Source organism: Schistocerca gregaria, chromosome 7 (genome assembly GCF_023897955.1).
Source record: "Schistocerca gregaria isolate iqSchGreg1 chromosome 7, iqSchGreg1.2, whole genome shotgun sequence".
In the NCBI taxonomy this organism is placed as follows: Eukaryota; Metazoa; Arthropoda; class Insecta; order Orthoptera; family Acrididae; genus Schistocerca; species Schistocerca gregaria.
In genome coordinates, this window is record NC_064926.1 from 20357629 (window position 1) to 20371636 (window position 14008).

Genomic DNA, 14008 nt, shown 5'->3' on the forward strand with positions numbered 1-14008 from the left:
TCGATCATAGCGTAGAAAGTTTGAGACATTACTCCCATGGAGAAAAGTCGGTATGGTGTCTGTTGTATTCAATCCCGATACAATTTGTGTGTTTCATCAATAATCTGAAGGTCCACAGATTACAGAATGCCCCCAGATGTGCGTCGGATACTACTACTGGTCTTCCAGGAATCGATCAAAGCGTAGGCAATTTGAGACATTACTCCCATGGAGAAAAGTCGGTATGGTGTCTGTTGTATTCAATCCCGATGCAATTTCTGTGTTTCATCAATACTCTGAAGGTCCACAGATTACAGAATGCCCCCAGATGTGCGACGGATACTACTACTGGTCTTCCAGGAGTCGATCAAAGCGTTGACAGGTTGGGGCATTACTCCCATGGAGAAAAGTTTGCTTGGTGCCTGTTGTATTCAATCCCGATGCAATTTCTGTGTTTCACCAAGACTCTGAATGTCCACAGATTACAGAATGCCCCCAGATGTGCGTCGGATACTACTACTGGTCTTCCAGGAATCGATCAAAGCGTAGAGAATTTGAGTCATTACTCCCATGGAGAAAAGTCGGTATGGTGTCTGTTGAATTAAATCCCGATGCAATGTCTGTGTTTCATCAATACTCTGAAGGTCCTCAGATTACAGAATGCCCCCTGATGTGCGTCGGATACTACTACTGGTCTTCCAGGAATCGATCAAAGCGTAGACAGTCGGAGACATTACTCCCATGGAGAATCGTCGGTATGGTGTCTGTTGTATTCAATCCCGATGCAATTTCTGTGTTTCATCAATACTCTGAAGGTCCACAGATTACTGAATGCCACCAGATGAGCGTCGGATACTACTACTGGTCTTCCAGGAATCGATCAAAGCGTAGACAATTTGAAACATTACTCCCATGGAGAAAAGTCGGTATGGTATCTGTTGTATTCAATACCGATGCAATTTCTGTGTTTCATCAATACTCTGAAGGTCCACAGATTACAGAATGCCCCCAGATGTGCGTCGGATACTACTACTGGTCTTCCAGGAATCGATCAAAGCGTAGACAGTTTGAGACATTACACCTATGGAGAAAAGTCGGTATCGTGTCTGTTGTATTCAATGCCGATGCAATTTGTGTGTTTCATCAATACTTTGAAGGTCCACAGATTACAGAATGCCCCCAGATGTGCGTCGGATAGTACTACTGGTCATCCAGGAATCGATCAAAGCGTAGAAAGTTTGAGACATTACTCCCATGGAGAAAAGTCGGTATGGTGCCTGTTGTATTCAATCCCGATAAAATTTGTGTGTTTCATCAATAATCTGAAGGTCCACAGATAACAGAATGCCCCCAGATGTGTGTCGGATACTACTACTGGTCATCCAGGAATCGATCAAAGCGTAGACAATTTGAGACATTACTCCCATGGAGAAAAGTCGGTATGGTGTCTGTTGTATTCAATCCCGATGCAATTTCTGTGTTCATCAATACTCTGAATGTCCACAGATAACAGAATGCCCCCAGATGTGATTCGGATACTACTACTGGTCTTCCAGGAATCGATCAAAGCGTAGACAGTTTGAGACATTACTCCCATGGAGAAAAGTTGGTATAATCTCTGTTGTATTCAATCCCGATGCAATTTCTGAGCTTCAGCAACACTCTGAAGGTCCACATATTACAGAATGAGCCCAGATGTGCGTCTGATACTACTACAGGTCTTCCAGGAATCGATCAAAGCATAGACAGTTTGAGACATTACTCCCATGGAGAAAAGTCGGTATGGTGTGTTTTGTACTTAATCCCGATGCAATTTCTGTGTTTCATCAACACTCTGAAGGTCCACAGATTACAGAATGCCTCCAGATATTCTTCGGATGCTACTACTGGTTTCCCAGGAATAGATCAAACCGTAGACAGTTTTGAGACATTACTCCCATATAGAAAAGTTGGCATGGTGCCTGTTGTATGCAATACCGATGCAATTTCTGTGTTTCATCAACTCTCTGAAAGGCCACAGATTACAGAATGCCTCTATATTTGCTTCGGATACTACTGCTGGTCTTCCAGGAATGTATCAAAACGTAGACAGTTTGAGACATTACTCCCATGGAGAAATGTTGGCTTGGTGTCTGTTGAATTCAATCCCGATGCAATGTCTGTGTTTCATCAATACTCTGAAGGTTCACAGATTACAGAATGCCCCCAGATGTGCGTCGGATACTACTACTGGTCATCCAGGCATCGATCAAAGCGTAGACAGTTAGAAACATTACTCCCATGGAGAAAAGTCGGCATGGTGCCTGTTGTATGCAAAACCGATGCAATATCTGTGTTTCATCAATACTCTGAATGTTCACAGATTACAGAATGCCCCCAGATGTGCGTCGGATAATACTACTGGTCTTCCAGGAATCGATCAAAGCGTAGACAGTTTGAGACATTACTCCCATGGAGAAAAGTTGGTATGGTGTCTCTTGTATTCAATCCCGATGCAATTTCTGAGCTTCATCAACACTCTGAAGGTCCACAGATTACAGAATGCCTCCAGATATTCTTCGGATGCTACTACTTTTCTTCTAGGAATCGATCAAAGCGTAGACAGTTGGAGACATTACTCCCATGGAGAAAAGTTGGTATGGTGCCAGTTGTAATAAATCCCGATGCAATTTCTGCGTTTCATCAACACCGCGAAAGTCCCCAGATTACAGAATGCATCTAGAGTTGCTTCGGATGCTACTACTGGTTTCCCAGGAAGAGATCAAACCGTAGACAGTTTGAGACATAACTCCCATATAGAAAAGTCGGCATGGTGCCTGTTGTATGCAATACCGATGCAATTTCTGTGTTTCATCAACTCTCTGAAAGGCCACAGATTACAGAGTGCCTCTAGATTTGCTTCGGATACTACTACTGGTCTTCCAGGAATGTATCAAAACGTAGACAGTTTGACACATTACTCCCATGGAGAAAAGTTGGCTTGGTGTCTGTTGAATTCAATCCCGATGCAATGTCTGTGTTTCATCAATACTCTGAAGGTCCACAGATTGCAGAATGCCCCCAGATGTGCGTCGGATACTACTACTGGCCTTCCAGGAATCGATCAAATCGTAGAAAGTTGGAGACATTACTCCCATGGAGAAGGGTCGCTATGGTGTCCGTTGTATTCAATACCGATGCAATTTCAGTGTTTCATCAATACTCTGAAGGTAAACAGATTACAGAATGCCCCCAGATGTGCGTCGGATACTACTACTGGTCTTCCAGGAATCGATCAAAGCGTAGACAATTTGAGACACTACTCCCATGGAGAAAAGTCGGTAAGGTGTCTGTTGTATTCAATCCCGATGCAATTTGTGTGCTTCATCAATACTTTGAAGGTCCACAGATTACAGAATGCCCCCAGATGTGCGACGGATACTACTACTGGTCATCCAGGAATCGATCAAAGCGTAGACAGTTTGAGACATTACTCCCATGGAGAAAAGTCGGTATGGTGTCTGTTGTATTCAATCCCGATGCAATTTGTATGTTTCATCAATACTCTGAAGGTCCACAGATTACAGAATGCCCCCAGATGTGCGTCGGATACTACTACTGGTCTTCCACGAATCGATCAAAGCGTAGACAGTTTGAGACATTACTCCCATGGAGAAAAGTCGGTATGGTGTCTGTTGTATTCAATCCCGATGCAATTTGTGTGCTTCATCAATACTTTGAAGGTCCACAGATTACAGAATGCCTCCAGATGTGCGTCGGATGCTACTACTGGTCATCCAGGAATCGATCAAAGCGTAGACAGTTTGAGACATTACTCCCTTGGAGAAAAGTCGGTATGGTGTCTGTTGTATTCAATCCCGATGCAATTTGTGTGTTTCATCAATACTATGAAGGTCCACAGATTACAGAAAGAATCCAGATGTGCTTCGGATGCTACTACTGGTCTTCCAGGAATCGATCAAAGCATAGACAGTTTGAGACATTACTTCCACAGACAAAAGTCGGTATTGCATCTGTTTTATTCAATCCCGATGCAATTTCTGTGTTTCATCAATACTCTGAAGGTAAACAGATTACAGAATGCCCCCAGATGTGCGTCGGATACTACTACTGGTCTTCCAGGAATCGATCAAAGCGTAGACAATTTGAGACATAACTCCCATGGATAAAAGCCGTTATGGTGTCTGTTGTATTCAATTCCGATGCAATTTGTGTGTTTCGTCAATACTTTGATGGTCCACAGATTACAGATTGCCCGCAGATGTGCGTCGGATACTACTACTGGTCATCCAGGCATCGATCAAAGCGTAGACAGTTTGAGACATTACTCCCATGGAGAAAAGTCGGTATGGTATCTGTTGTATTCAAAACCGCCGCAATTTGTGTGTTTCATCAATACTCTGAAGGTCCACAGATTACAGAATGCCCCCAGATGTGCGTCGGATACTACTACTGGTCTTCCAGGTATCGATCAAAGCGTAGACAGTTTGAGACATTACTCCCATGGAGAAAAGTTGGTATGGTGCCAGTTGTAATAAATCCCGATGCAATTTCTGCGTTTCATCTACACTGTGAAAGTCCCCACATTACAGAATGCATCCAGATGTGCTTCGGATGCTACTACTGGTTTCCCAGGAATAGATCAAACGGTAGACAGTTTGAGACATTACTCCCATATAGAAAAGTCGGCATGGTGCCTGTTGTATGCAATAACGATGCAATTTCTGTGTCTCATCAACTCTCTGAAAGGCCACAGATTACAGAATGCCTCTATATTTGCTTCGGATACTACTACTGGTCTTCCAGGAATGTATCAAAACGTAGACAGTTTGAGACTTTACTCCCATTAAGAAAAGTTGGCTTGGTGCCTGTTGTATTCAATCCCGATGCAATTTCTGTGTTTAATCAAGACTCTGAATGTCCACAGATTACAGAATGCCATCAGGTGTGCTTCGGATACCAATACTGGTCTTCCAGGTATCGATCAAAGCGTAGACAGTTTGAGGCATTACTCCCATGGAGAAAAGTCGGTATGGTGTCTGTTGTATTCAATCCCAATGCAATTTCTGTGTTTCATCAATACTCTGAATGTTCACAGATTACAGAATGCCCCCAGATGTGCGTCGGATAATACTACTGGTCTTCCAGGAATCGATCAAAGCGTAGACAGTTTGAGACATTACTCCCATGGAGAAAAGTTGGTATGGTGTCTCTTGTATTCAATCCCGATGCAATTTCTGAGCTTCATCAACACTCTGAAGGTCCACAGATTACAGAATGCCTCCAGATATTCTTCGGATGCTACTACTTTTCTTCTAGGAATCGATCAAATCGTAGACAGTTGGAGACATTACTCCCATGGAGAAAAGTTGGTATGGTGCCAGTTGTAATAAATCCCGATGCAATTTCTGCGTTTCATCAACACCGTGAAAGTCCCCAGATTACAGAATGCATCTAGAGTTGCTTCGGATGCTACTACTGGTTTCCCAGGAAGAGATCAAACCGTAGACAGTTTGAGACATAACTCCCATATAGAAAAGTCGGCATGGTGCCTGTTGTATGCAATACCGATGCAATTTCTGTGTTTCATCAACTCTCTGAAAGGCCACAGATTACAGAGTGCCTCTAGATTTGCTTCGGATACTACTACTGGTCTTCCAGGAATGTATCAAAACGTAGACAGTTTGACACATTACTCCCATGGAGAAAAGTTGGCTTGGTGTCTGTTGAATTCAATCCCGATGCAATGTCTGTGTTTCATCAATACTCTGAAGGTCCACAGATTGCAGAATGCCCCCAGATGTGCGTCGGATACTACTACTGGCCTTCCAGGAATCGATCAAATCGTAGAAAGTTGGAGACATTACTCCCATGGAGAAGGGTCGCTATGGTGTCCGTTGTATTCAATCCCGATGCAATTTCTGTGTTTCATCAATACTCTGAAGGTCCACAGATTACAGAATGCCCCCAGATGTGCGTCGGATACTACTACTGGTCTTCCAGGAATCGATCAAAGCATAGACAGTTTGAGACATTACTCCCATGGAGAAAAGTCGGTATGGTGTCTGTTGTATTCAATTCCGATGCAATTTCAGTGTTTCATCAATACTCTGAAGGTAAACAGATTACAGAATGCCCCCAGATGTGCGTCGGATACTACTACTGGTCTTCCAGGAATCGATCAAAGCGCAGACAATTTGAGACACTACTCCCATGGAGAAAAGTCGGTAAGGTGTCTGTTGTATTCAATCCCGATGCAATTTGTGTGCTTCATCAATACTTTGAAGGTCCACAGATTACAGAATGCCCAAAGATGTGCGACGGATACTACTACTGGTCATCCAGGAATCGATCAAAGCGTAGACAGTTTGAGACATTACTCCCTTGGAGAAAAGTCGGTATGGTGTCTGTTGTATTCAATCCCGATGCAATTTGTATGTTTCATCAATACTCTGAAGGTCCACAGATAACAGAATGCCCCCAGATGTGCGTCGGATACTACTACTGGTCTTCCACGAATCGATCAAAGCGTAGACAGTTTGAGACATTACTCCCATGGAGAAAAGTCGGTATGGTGTCTGTTGTATTCAATCCCGATGCAATTTGTGTGCTTCATCAATACTTTGAAGGTCCACAGATTACAGAATGCCTCCAGATGTGCGTCGGATGCTACTACTGGTCATCCAGGAATCGATCAAAGCGTAGACAGTTTGAGACATTACTCCCTTGGAGAAAAGTCGGTATGGTGTCTGTTGTATTCAATCCCGATGCAATTTGTGTGTTTCATCAATACTATGAAGGTCCACAGATTACAGAAAGAATCCAGATGTGCTTCGGATGCTACTACTGGTCTTCCAGGAATCGATCAAAGCATAGACAGTTTGAGACATTACTTCCACAGACAAAAGTCGGTATTGCATCTGTTTTATTCAATCCCGATGCAATTTCTGTGTTTCATCAATACTCTGAAGGTCCACAGATTACAGAATGCCCCCAGATGTGCGTCGGATACTACTACTGGTCTTCCAGGAATCGATCAAAGCGTAGACAATTTGAGACATAACTCCCATGGAGAAAAGCCGTTATGGTGTCTGTTGTATTCAATTCCGATGCAATTTGTGTGTTTCGTCAATACTTTGATGGTCCACAGATTACAGATTGCCCGCAGATGTGCGTCGGATACTACTACTGGTCATCCAGGCATCGATCAAAGCGTAGACAGTTTGAGACATTACTCCCATGGAGAAAAGTCGGTATGGTATCTGTTGTATTCAAAACCGCCGCAATTTGTGTGTTTCATCAATACTCTGAAGGTCCACAGATTACAGAATGCCCCCAGATGTGCGTCGGATACTACTACTGGTCTTCCAGGTATCGATCAAAGCGTAGACAGTTTGAGACATTACTCCCATGGAGAAAAGTTGGTATGGTGCCAGTTGTAATAAATCCCGATGCAATTTCTGCGTTTCATCTACACTGTGAAAGTCCCCACATTACAGAATGCATCCAGATGTGCTTCGGATGCTACTACTGGTTTCCCAGGAATAGATCAAACGGTAGACAGTTTGAGACATTACTCCCATATAGAAAAGTCGGCATGGTGCCTGTTGTATGCAATACCGATGCAATTTCTGTGTCTCATCAACTCTCTGAAAGGCCACAGATTACAGAATGCCATCAGGTGTGCTTCGGATACCAATACTGGTCTTCCAGGTATCGATCAAAGCGTAGACAGTTTGAGGCATTACTCCCATGGAGAAAAGTCGGTATGGTGTCTGTTGTATTCAATCCCAATTCAATTTCTGTGTTTCATCAATACTCTGAATGTTCACAGATTACAGAATGCCCCCAGATGTGCGTCGGATAATACTACTGGTCTTCCAGGAATCGATCAAAGCGTAGACAGTTTGAGACATTACTCCCATGGAGAAAAGTTGGTATGGTGTCTCTTGTATTCAATCCCGATGCAATTTCTGAGCTTCATCAACACTCTGAAGGTCCACAGGTTACAGAATGCCTCCAGATATTCTTCGGATGCTACTACTTTTCTTCTAGGAATCGATCAAAGCGTAGACAGTTGGAGACATTACTCCCATGGAGAAAAGATGGTATGGTGCCAGTTGTAATAAATCCCGATGCAATTTCTGCGTTTCATCAACACCGTGAAAGTCCCCAGATTACAGAATGCATCTAGAGTTGCTTCGGATGCTACTACTGGTTTCCCAGGAAGAGATCAAACCGTAGACAGTTTGAGACATAACTCCCATATAGAAAAGTCGGCATGGTGCCTGTTGTATGCAATACCGATGCAATTTCTGTGTTTCATCAACTCTCTGAAAGGCCACAGATTACAGAGTGCCTCTAGATTTGCTTCGGATACTACTACTGGTCTTCCAGGAATGTATCAAAACGTAGACAGTTTGAGACATTACTCCCATGGAGAAAAGTTGGCTTGGTGTCTGTTGAATTCAATCCCGATGCAATGTCTGTGTTTCATCAATACTCTGAAGGTCCACAGATTGCAGAATGCCCCCAGATGTGCGTCGGATACTACTACTGGCCTTCCAGGAATCGATCAAATCGTAGAAAGTTGGAGACATTACTCCCATGGAGAAGGGTCGCTATGGTGTCCGTTGTATTGAATCCCGATGCAATTTCTGTGTTTCATCAATACTCTGAAGGTCCACAGATTACAGAATGCCCCCAGATGTGCGTCGGATACTACTACTGGTCTTCCAGGAATCGATCAAAGCATAGACAGTTTGAGACATTACTCCCATGGAGAAAAGTCGGTATGGTGTCTGTTGTATTCATTCCCGATGCAATTTCAGTGTTTCATCAATACTCTGAAGGTAAACAGATTACAGAATGCCCCCAGATGTGCGTCGGATACTACTACTGGTCTTCCAGGAATCGATCAAAGCGTAGACAATTTGAGACACTACTCCCATGGAGAAAAGTCGGTAAGGTGTCTGTTGTATTCAATCCCGATGCAATTTGTGTGCTTCATCAATACTTTGAAGGTCCACAGATTACAGAATGCCCCCAGATGTGCGACGGATACTACTACTGGTCATCCAGGAATCGATCAAAGCGTAGACAGTTTGAGACATTACTCCCTTGGAGAAAAGTCGGTATGGTGTCTTTTGTATTCAATCCCGATGCAATTTGTATGTTTCATCAATACTCTGAAGGTCCACAGATAACAGAATGCCCCCAGATGTGCGTCGGATACTACTACTGGTCTTCCACGAATCGATCAAAGCGTAGACAGTTTGAGACATTACTCCCATGGAGAAAAGTCGGTATGGTGTCTGTTGTATTCAATCCCGATGCAATTTGTGTGCTTCATCAATACTTTGAAGGTCCACAGATTACAGAATGCCTCCAGATGTGCGTCGGATGCTACTACTGGTCATCCAGGAATCGATCAAAGCGTAGACAGTTTGAGACATTACTCCCTTGGAGAAAAGTCGGTATGGTGTCTGTTGTATTCAATCCCGATGCAATTTGTGTGTTTCATCAATACTATGAAGGTCCACAGATTACAGAAAGAATCCAGATGTGCTTCGGATGCTACTACTGGTCTTCCAGGAATCGATCAAAGCATAGACAGTTTGAGACATTACTTCCACAGACAAAAGTCGGTATTGCATCTGTTTTATTCAATCCCGATGCAATTTCTGTGTTTCATCAATACTCTGAAGGTAAACAGATTACAGAATGCCCCCAGATGTGCGTCGGATACTACTACTGGTCTTCCAGGAATCGATCAAAGCGTAGACAATTTGAGACATAACTCCCATGGAGAAAAGCCGTTATGGTGTCTGTTGTATTCAATTCCGATGCAATTTGTGTGTTTCGTCAATACTTTGATGGTCCACAGATTACAGATTGCCCGCAGATGTGCGTCGGATACTACTACTGGTCATCCAGGCATCGATCAAAGCGTAGACAGTTTGAGACATTACTCCCATGGAGAAAAGTCGGTATGGTATCTGTTGTATTCAAAACCGCCGCAATTTGTGTGTTTCATCAATACTCTGAAGGTCCACAGATTACAGAATGCCCCCAGATGTGCGTCGGATACTACTACTGGTCTTCCAGGTATCGATCAAAGCGTAGACAATTTGAGACATTACTCCCATGGAGAAAAGTTGGTATGGTGCCAGTTGTAATAAATCCCGATGCAATTTCTGCGTTTCATCAACACTGTGAAAGTCCCCACATTACAGAATGCATCCAGATGTGCTTCGGATGCTACTACTGGTTTCCCAGGAATAGATCAAACCGTAGACAGTTTGAGACATTACTCCCATATAGAAAAGTCGGCATGGTGCCTGTTGTATGCAATACCGATGCAATTTCTGTGTCTCATCAACTCTCTGAAAGGCCACAGATTACAGAATGCCTCTATATTTGCTTCGGATACTACTACTGGTCTTCCACGAATGTATCAAAACGTAGACAGTTTGAGACATTACTCCCATTAAGAAAAGTTGGCTTGGTGCCTGTTGTATTCAATCCCGATGCAATTTCTGTGTTTAATCAAGACTCTGAATGTCCACAGATTACAGAATGCCATCAGGTGTGCTTCGGATACCAATACTGGTCTTCCAGGTATCGATCAAAGCGTAGACAGTTTGAGACATTACTCCCATGGAGAAAAGTCGGTATGGTGTCCGTTGTATTCAATCCCGTTGCAATTTCTGTGTTTCATCAATACTATGAAGGTCCACAGATTACAGAATGCCCCCAGATGTGCGTCGGATACTACTACTGGTCTTCCCGGAATCGATCAAAGCATAAACAGTTTGAGACATTACTTCCACGGACAAAAGTTGGTATGGTGTCTGTTGTATTCAATCCCGATGCAATTTGTGTGTTTCATCAATACTTTGAAGGTCCACAGATTACAGATTGCCCCCAGATGTGCGACGGATACTACTACTGGTCATCCAGGAATCGATCAAAGCGTAGACAGTTTGAGACATTACTCCCATGGAGAAAAATTCGGTATGGTGTCTGTTGTATTCAAAACCGACGCAATTTGTGTGTTTCATCAATACTCTGAAGGTCCACAGATTACAGAATGCCCCCAGATGTGCGTCGGATACTACTACTGGTCTTCCAGGCATCGATCAAAGCGTAGACAGTTTGAGACATTACTCCCATGGAGAAACGTTGGTATGGTCTCCGTTGTATTCAATCCCGATGCAATATCTGAGCTTCATCAACACTCTGAAGGTCCACAGATTACAGAACGCCTCCAGATATTCTTCGGATGCTACTACTGTTCTTCTAGGTATCGATCAAAGCGTAGACAGTTGGACACACTACTCCCATGGAGAAAAGTTGGTTTGGTGCCTGTTGTAAGAAATCCCGATTCCATTTCTGCGTTTCATCAACACTCTGAAGGTCCACAGATTACAGAATGAATCCAGATGTGCTTCGGATGCTACTACTGGTTTCCCAGGAATAGATCTAACCGTGGACAGTTAGAAACCTTACTCCCATATAGAAAAGTCGGCATGGTGCCTGTTGTATACAAAACCGATGCAATTTCTGTGTTTAATAAAGACTCTGAATGTCCACAGGTTACAGAATGCCCCCAGATGTGCGTCGGATACTACTACTGGTCTTCCAGGAATCGATCAAAGCGTAGACAGTTTGAGACATTACTCCCATGCTGAAAAGTCGGTATGGTGTCTGTTGTATTCAAAACCGACGCAATTTGTGTGTTTCATCAATACTCTGAAGGTCCACAGATTACAGAATGCCCCCAGATGTGCGTCGGATGCTACTACTGGTTTCCCAGGAATAGATCAAACCGTAGACAGTTAGAGACATTGCTCCCATATAGAAAAGTCGGCATGGTGCCTGTTGTATGCAAAACCGATGCAACTTCTGTGTTTCATCAATACTCTGAACGTCCACAGATTACAGAATGCCTCTAGATTTGCTTCGGATACTACTACTGGTCTTCCAGGAATGTATCAAAGCGTAGACAGTTTGAGACATTATTCCCATGGAGAAAAGTAGGCTTGGTGCGTGTTGTATTCAATCCCGATGCAATTTCTGTGTTTCATCAACACTCTGAATGTCCACAGATTACAGAATGCCCCCAGATGTGCTTCGGATACTACTACTGGTCTTCCAAGAATCGATCTAAGCGTAGACAGTTTGAGACATTACTCCCATGGAGAAAAGTCGGTATGGTGTCCGTTGTATTCAATCAGGATGCAATTTCTGTGTTTCATCAATACTCTAAAGGTCGACAGATTACAGAATGCCCCCAGATGTGCGTCGGATACTATTACTGGTCTTCCAGGAATCGATCAAAGCATAGACAGTTTGAGACATTACTCCGATGGAGAAAAGTGGGTATGGTGTCTGTTGTATTCAATCCCGATGCAATTTCTGTTTTTCAATAATACTCTGAAGGTTTACTGGTTACAGAATGCCCCCAGATGTGCGTCGGATACTACTACTGGTGTTCCAGGAATCGATCAAAGCGTAGACAGTTTGAGACATTACTCCCATGGAGAAAAGTCGGTATGGTGTCTGTTGTATTCAATCCCGATGCAATTTCTGTGCTTCATCAATACTCTGAAGGTCTACAGATTACAGAATGTTCCCAGATGTCCTTCGGATACTACTAAAAGACTTCCAGGAAACGATCACAGCGAAGACAGTTTGAGACATTACTCGCATGGAGATAAGTCGGCATGGTGTCTGTTGTATTCAATCCAGATGCAATTTCTGTGTTTCATCAATACTCTGAAGGTCCACAGATTACAGAATGTTCCCAGATATTCTTCGGATGCTGCTACTGTTCTTCTAGGAATCGATCAAAGCGTAGACAGTTGGAGACGCTACTGCCATGGAGAAAAGTTGGTATGGTGCCATTTGTAATAAATCCCGATGCAATTTCTGCGTTTCATCAACACTGTGAAAGTGCCCACATTACAGAATGCATCCAGATGTGCTTCGGATGCTACTACTGGTTTCCCAGGAACAGATCAAACCGTAGACAGTTTGAGACATTACTCCCATATAGAAAAGTCGGCATGGTGCCTGTTGTATGCAACACCGATGCAATTTCTGTGTTTCATCAACTCTCTGAAAGGCCACAGATTACAGAATGCCTCTATATTTGCTTCGGATACTACTACTGGTCTTCCAGGAATGTATCAAAACGTAGACAGTTTGAGACATTACTCCCATGGAGAAAAGTTGGCTTGGTGCCTGTTGTATTCAATCCCGATGGAATTTCTGTGTTTAATCAAGACTCTGAAAGTCCACAGGTTACAGAATGCCCCCAGATGTGCGTCGGATACTACTACTGGTCTTCCAGGAATCGATCAAAGCGTAGACAGTTTGAGACATTACTCCCATGGAGAAAAGTCGCTATGGTGTCTGTTGAATTCAATCCCGATTCAATGTCTGTGTTTCATCAATACTCTGAAGGTTCACAGATTACAGAATGCCCCCAAGATGTGCGTCGGATACTACTACTGGTCTTCCAGGAATCGATCAAATCGTAGACAGTTTTAGACATTACTCCCATGGAGAAAAGTCGGTATGGTGCCTGTTGTATTCAATCCCGATGCAATTTCTGTGTTTCATCAAGACTCTGAATGTCTACAGATTACAGAATGCCACCAGATGTACGTCGGATACTACTACTGTTCCTCCATTAATCGATCAAAGCGTAGACAGATTGAGACGTTACTCCCATGGAGAAAAGTCGGCATGGTGTCCGTTGTATTCAATCCCGATGCAATTTCTGTGTTTCATCAATACTCTGAAAGTCCACAGATTACAGAATGCCCCCAGATGTGCTTCGTATACTACTACTGGTCTTCCAAGAATCGATCTAAGCGTAGACAGTTTGAGACATTACTCCCATGGAGAAAAGTCAATATGGTGTCCGTTGTATTCAATCAGGATGCAATTTCTGTGTTTCATCAATACTCTAAAGGTCCACAGATTACAGAATGCCCCCAGATGTGAGTCGGATACTATT